Source organism: Microtus pennsylvanicus, chromosome 2 (assembly GCF_037038515.1).
Source record: "Microtus pennsylvanicus isolate mMicPen1 chromosome 2, mMicPen1.hap1, whole genome shotgun sequence".
Classification (NCBI taxonomy): Eukaryota; Metazoa; Chordata; class Mammalia; order Rodentia; family Cricetidae; genus Microtus; species Microtus pennsylvanicus.
This window is the reverse complement of record NC_134580.1, coordinates 121,256,562-121,263,761: the sequence shown is the minus strand read 5'-3', so window position 1 is coordinate 121,263,761 and position 7,200 is coordinate 121,256,562.

Sequence of the window (7,200 nt, the reverse complement as noted above, 5' to 3'; positions counted from 1 at the left end):
CAACTAAAACCCAAGTAGCTGGCCACACCTGTAGAGGGATTTTTCAGATCTTTTGAGACGAGAGGTCCTACCCTAAATCTGGATCATTGTAGTCAGAAGGTCCACCCTGAATGTGGGCCCACATAAAAGAACATAGAAGGAAGCTTTTACTTTGTGCCTGTTTGCCCTTACTCTCGCTGGCAACTACATCGTACTATGGTTGAGCCATTTCTTTGCTGGGATTAGAACCTACTTCTTTGGGATTCCAATGTAGACTGAAGACCAGCTAAGACATGCAGCCCTGTGGGTTGAACAATTGCCGCATTCTTTCTGTTGAGAGACAGTCATTGCTGGACTAGCCAGATCACAGCCTGTAAGCTGCTTTGATAAAGTATGCGCTTGTGTGCACGTGTGCAAGTGTTCTCTCTCTCTCTCTCTCTCTCTCTCTCTCTCTCTCTCTCTCTCTCTCTCACACACACACACACACACACACACACACACACCAGTGCATGCACACATTTATTCTGTCAGTTCTGTTCCTGATTAGTACAACAATCCATTCTGATAGAGTTCAACATGCCGCATCCTTCTTCATTGTCATCTGCTCTCTGGACCAGTCCTGATCTACAGTTGGGGGAATCAAAGGCCAGAGAGCAGCTCTGCCCAGCTTCCAAGCCCGCAGCTCCCTTCAGACACTACGCTGCACTCTCTCCCCGATGATTATCTCCAGACCTTCAGTTCTGTTAGTCAGCAACTCCCTGCAGATGGGATTGCCTGGTGACTAAGGCAGCGAAGAAAGGGGGAGGCGAGAGTTCTATTTTGTCTTGTTAAAAACACTTGCAGTAGTTGTGTGCTTGCTCGTTTGAAATGGTCTTGGGTGTGGTGCCTGGAAGGGGACCCAGATGTCTGGCAGGAACTTTTCATTTCTGGAATGAGGAGAACCACCAGACCTCCAGCTGCAGAGTTAGAGGTTGCCCTTGACTCGGGAGCTCAGGAAGCATAGCTGCCCAGACATCCAGGCTATGCTCTCCTGGGGTTTGCCGGTTCATGAAAGAGACTACCACTGGGTCTGGAGAGATGGCTCAGTGATGAGAGCCCTGACTGCTCTTCCAGAGGACCTGGGTTAGAGTCCCAGCAGTCTATAACTTCATTCCTAGGGGATCCGAGACCCTCTTGTTGCCTCCTTGGGCTCTGTACACATGTGGAGCACAGATATGCATGCAGGCAAAATTCACACACACATAAGAATAAACTAATTAGTTAGAAAAGAGTGTTCCTAATGCCTGTGCTTTGGGAGAGGTGAGAACACCCTAAGGTCACACCCAGCACTTTCTTTCACTCCACCGCTTCCCAATGTGCCCCAAGCCTCCCTTTCTCCATGTGTAAGCTGGAAAAGCACACGATGCATTCTGAGGACTCTTTCCCCACCTCCACTTAACTTCCACCCCATCAATACTGGATGAAAAAGAAAAAGAACTAAAAGGAGGGCATGGCTGCTCCTAGGTATGGTGGAGGAGGAAGTTCGCTGTAGATATGAGGGAGACCATAGCCAGAGACAGAGGCATGTGGGAGAGGCCAGAGTGAGCATGGTCAGACTGAGGTAGGCCATGTGAGGAGAGAGGGAGAGCAAGAGAGAAAGCATTGACAAAGAAAGGGCAGCCTGGGCCAAGAGACTGGCATAATCAAAATGGCTGGGTTAATACAGGGGCCAGAAAAGCTGGGGGGAAGGGAATGGAGAAGTTTAGGGTAGGGGATGGGGTATGTCACATAGGAGGATCCTGTAACAGGCAGGGAATGAGGAATTCTGGGAGTACCTGGGCTGTGGGAAAGTTTACAGCTAGTAACTACCCGCCTACTGGGGTGTGGCCTCATGGACTATTTACCCGGATGTGGAAGTGCTCCTGGCCCCCTCTCTTGTCCCCCTGGTTGCCCCCATGAGAGCTATTTACCATATTGCAGTGCACATTTCTACCTCTGATCAAGATACTTATACATTGTTTACATTTGGAGGTCATTGTCCTCATTTATTGCACAATTGTTTATTGTCTTAGCCTTTAAGTTTAGATATGTATTAAGAATTATAGATCAATAGTCATCTATGTTTGTCATACTTATAGTTAGACTAATCAGGTTCTTTAGATACATAGAGATTATATTCTGTATAGATAGATAATCTTCAACCTCTTCAAAGAGCTGTAGAAAATGGCATTTAAATAACTTAGAGTTCTGTTGAAGTGAGACACAATTGCTTCTGGCAGCACCAATCCATTCCCGAGAGAATGTTGAGCACCAAAGACTTGGAGCTTGTCTTCTTCTTGGCAAAACTGGCCTTTGGGCAAGGAACTGCCCATACCTCAACCACTGACAAAATACATAGTATCCGAAAATGGATAAGCAGGACTGTCAAATCTTGCCAAGACAGGGTAAGATGGTTTTGAAAAATTTCTTGCCTTTGAAAATATTCTGTCAGTCATTCTAGGCCTTAGCCAAAATTGGTGGCTTCAACATTGCAAATGTGACTTTGGGTGATTGCCCAGGTAGCCAGTTGTCTCTGAGATTTGTTGCATGTTTTGGAAGTTGTTTGATTGCACTTCCTAATCACTCAGGTAACATTATTTCTCTTCTCAGATCTTGGATGGAGTTGAAATGTAGTTACTTTCCTCTCATGTCTTGGCCAAGTTATTTATTATACAAAACTTAAGCTACTTAGAATAGGATATTTGTTCTTATTGTATATAATTTTGTATTAGGTTTAGAACTCTCTTATTTAAACAAAAGAGGGAGGTGCTGTGGGAGGGTTATAGCTAGTAACTACCTGCCTACTGGGGTGTGGCCTCATAGACTATTTACCTGGATGCGGAAGTGCATCTGGCCCCTTCTCTTGTCCCCCTGGTTCCCACTTGGCTAGTTTGGATTGTTTTGGATCTCATCTCCATCCGCTGTTCAAGCAGAGAATCCTGGTTTTGTAAGTTTTCCCCCTAAATAAATATCTATCTCTCAGTTCTGAGCCAGTGTGAGATTTCTTTTAAGTGCCCCATATCTTTACCATCAACCTGGCAGCCAGCATCAGCTTTGATATGTTAATAAGCACCTTAGTTTGACATTTGTACCAGCTTTGAGACCTAACAAATACCATCTTCTCAAACTTCTTTCTCACATTCATGACTTTTGGTTTTATTTTAGGCTTTTGTTTAACCAGAGCCATCTGTATGACCATTGAGTTGGTTTGGATTGGAACTGTCCATTGGAGTCTGGTGGGGTCACTATTAGGTACACAATTGGAGACAATGACTCCCCTTCTTCCTGAGTCTAGCCGTAGCAAATAGTTTATTCTTTTCTTTTTGTTTTGGTTTTTCGAGACAGGGTTTCTCTGTAGTTTCTGGAGCCTGTCCTGGAACTAGCTCTTGTAGACCAGGCTAGCCCTGAACTCACAGTGATCTGCCTGCCTCTGCCTTCCGAGTGCTAGGATTAAAGGTGTGCACCACCACCACCACTGCCACCTGGCTCACAAATAGTTTTTTCAATGAGGGGTGCCCCCCACAGCCCCTTCACCATTCGTGCCTGACTGATAGCCTTTTGTTTTGAGCAACACAGTATTTGGAAGAGCCACGTTATCAGAAACAACCCCCATCAGGGTGGCTTTGGTGATCTGAAGTTCATGGAAGTGTTGAAGGTCCTGTTGAAACTTCGTCTCAACCTTGCTGGTAGTAAGAGGTGGGGCCACCCCTTCTTCATGAATGGATTAGCACTTTCTGTTTGCCTTGGGCTGATGGGAACCAGCTCAGTCTCTTCTATGCCCTTCACTCTTCTGCCCCATGAGGACACGGTGGTCCTCCCTTCTGGAGGATACAGCAACTGCACACCATTGTGGAAACAGAGAGATGGGACCCCTCTAGGCCCTGAATCCGCCAGCACGTTGTTCTGGTAGAACAGTAAGGAAATAAATTCATCTTCTTTATAAACCATCCACTCAGTGATCATTTGTCACAATAACACATTCACATTGATACATGAGGTTAGGAAACTGAATTCTGATTTGGAGCAGATTCCAAAAGGTATGGCGTGGAGGCATGGCTCCGTGAGTGTGAACAAGTCCTTTAAGGACACCTAAGCAAGCCACCCCAAGTGATTGCATTTTGGAGATCACATGTGGTCCCCTCCACGATGAACGGAGCAGCCAGCTGCCCTAATGTTATGCAAATAGGTGCTTGAGACTTGGGATAAAAATTCCAGCAAATGCGTCCTAGGGATTCCGAAAGTGCTGATCACTGAGAATGGAGACAAGAGGGGAGAAAAACATGCCGGAGGGGAGGAGGACTGCAGTGACTTAAAAGGTGGCTCTGCCAAGATGTCACTGTTGCCCGTGACCCTGAGACCGGAGATGAGCTGGAAAAACTGGAATGAAATTGAATTATGGGGCAAAGAAAGTAACATTTCTAAATTACCATGTCCTTATGATAATGTTATTGTAAGCACGCAGGCAAGTGTAAAAGTTATCAGTAGGCATCTAATGTCCTCAGACGCTTTAAAAGGCTATGTATTCAGTCAGAGTCCTTGGCTCCTCCTCGTGGGGATGCAAGGAGCCATCCCACTGGGGACTTGTCTTACATGCGGGGTGCTGCAGCAGATGCACTGGTGTCTTTCCAACACCCTGATTTGCAACTGCTAGCTTTTGTCACTTTGTCCCAGGGCTTTCTGGCTTTCTCCAGCTGCCTGCACTGGGGACATCCATCTGGAAATGCCAGGAAGACACCTCAGAAAGACTCGGGGTATAAATTCCTAGCTTCACCGTATGTGGGTAAGCCTGTGCTGAGGTCTGCTCTCCAGGGTAGAAGTCGTAGCTGTGACCACCTTGACTCCTCCCCCCTGGTGGCTACTGTGGTTTCTCTGTCCCCTTCCTGGAATTCTCAGGAGTCCCTCCAAATAAAGGGAATTGACTCTAATCCTGGACTAGGTCAGCTTCTGGGGACAGTTGGTCTGTGACAAGATCTGCACGCCATTTTGATGAAAATCAGGAGGGTCGCCTTGTCCTCTCTGTCCCTAGGACTTGTGGGAGTCAGGTGAGGTCTGGTCAGACACACACTCTGACTGTTTTGTCTCAAATCAATCTTAACTGCCCCCACCACCCCAGCCCCCATTTAGATGCTTGAGCAGCTTAGTCAAAAATTGGTCCATCCAGAGCAATTAAAAGCTTCCTTTGCCAGACCTTTGGGATTTCTGTCTGATCAATGAGAAACCCCAGAGCTGGAAAACAGCCGAAACCAAGAACAGAGTAATCGCCTCTTAGCTGTGTAGACCAGCCAGGCGCCAGGGAGGCCCGCTCCTAAGACAGACTTCTCACTAGTTTTCCAGCCTCTAAACCAGATTCTGTGAATATTTGTGGGCAGCTCCTCCTGCTAGCTCATAAACCCCAGTAATGTGGGTTTTTTTAAAATTATATTTATGATTAATAGTGAAATAAAAGCAATGGGAATCACGTAGACTGTATTAATGACGTGCTACCTTCTGTGCTAAGCACACCACGTACACCCGCTCAGCTGAGTTAGCCATAGCAGGAAGACTATCATCCCTATCTCTGTGTCAGTGTGGAGGTGACTCAGGCTCAGAGGGCTGAAGCCCTCTTTTTGAGATCACACAGCTAGGAGGTAGGTTACAAACCCGGAGAGTTTGGTTTCAAAGTCTGGGTTTGTAACGGTCTGGCTTTTCCCACTAGGAGGAAAGTGGGTATCAACATCTGTCTTAGCCAGATTCTATAGAGGAACAGAGCTGATGGAATGAACATCGCCTTTGTTAGGGCTTCTCTTGTTGTGAAGAAACACCATTACCAAAAGCAACCTGGGGAGGAAAGGGTTTATTTTGTCTTACAGCTCATAGTTTATAGTCCAGAGAAGCCAGAGCAGGAACTCAAGGCAGGAGCCTGGAGGCAAGGACTGACATAGGGGTATGGAGAAGTGCTTCTTACTGTCTTGCTCCCCATGACTCGCTCAGACTGATTTCTTATACACCCCAGGACTCCCAGCCTAGGGGTGGTATCGCCCTCACTGGGCTGGACTCTTCCATTAATCACGAGTTAAGAAAATGCGTTATAGACTGGCCCACAGGAGAATCTTATGGAGGCGTTTTCTCAATTGAGAGTCCCTTCTTCCCAATGATGCAAATCTGTGTTAAATTGACAAACACGAGACAAGACAATTATATAATACAGAAGGGATTGACTAGATTTGTTTACATGATCTATACTGGGTAGTCCTGCAATGGCTGTCTATACACTGGAGAGGCCGCAGCAGCAGGGAACGAAAGTACACAGGATAAAGCTATACTCTTTTCCTTCTGGCCTTTTCCAGCGGAAGACACAGCCCACTCTGGGGAAAAGTCTCTGTGATCAATTCATTCTTTCAGGAAATATCCTCTCCAACAGCCCAGAAGCTTATCTTAGTTGACTCCAGATCAAGTGAAGTTGACAACCAAAATTACCCCTCAAATCTCTTTGCCTGACTTCATTGCCTTCACCCTAAACTCATGCTTCTTGGAGTTTGTTCCCATGTTCTTCCTCCTTTCTGCTCTCATTGGTGGAGAGTGTCTGCAGATCTCCATGGTCACCAGGATGATGGGTCCCCACGGAGACAACCCCCAGAGATGCCCCTGTGTGGGTATAGCAACCCCCTTCCCTCTGCAGCTCTTCTGGGAACAGCTGAGTAGTAGCTTATCTAGCAAAGCAGGGCGTACGGAGAAAACACACATCACAGGTGAGCCAACTCTGAAAGTCAAAGGCCAGGAGGTCAGGGGACCCAGGATCCAGAGAGTAGATAAAGGTTGAGGATAGAATGTGAGGACATCCTAGGAGGTTGTAGGGACCAGCCATCATTCCCCATGTCACTTTGGTCACATCAGACCTCTGCTCCACTTCCTTTTCTGGTAAATAGGCTAATGGCTTAGGAAGAAAACTGAGAGGCTCCTACCTTGCTCATAGATCTGTGAGCCACACCCCTGTCCTTTGCTCTGCATCTGACCACTTCCTCCATACCCTTAATCCTTCGGCACTTGAGGCAGCCCATTTGTGTGGCTGTGTGTCTACTGGAGGACTCAGCTGGAGCAAGCATCTGTAAGGCCAGTGGATGGGCACCTTTTTGTGTCTGCATTTTCACAGGCAGACGGAGCACAGTATTTCCCAGCCAGGGATGACCTTGCTCCCTTCCCACAAGACATCTGGAGATGGTAGAA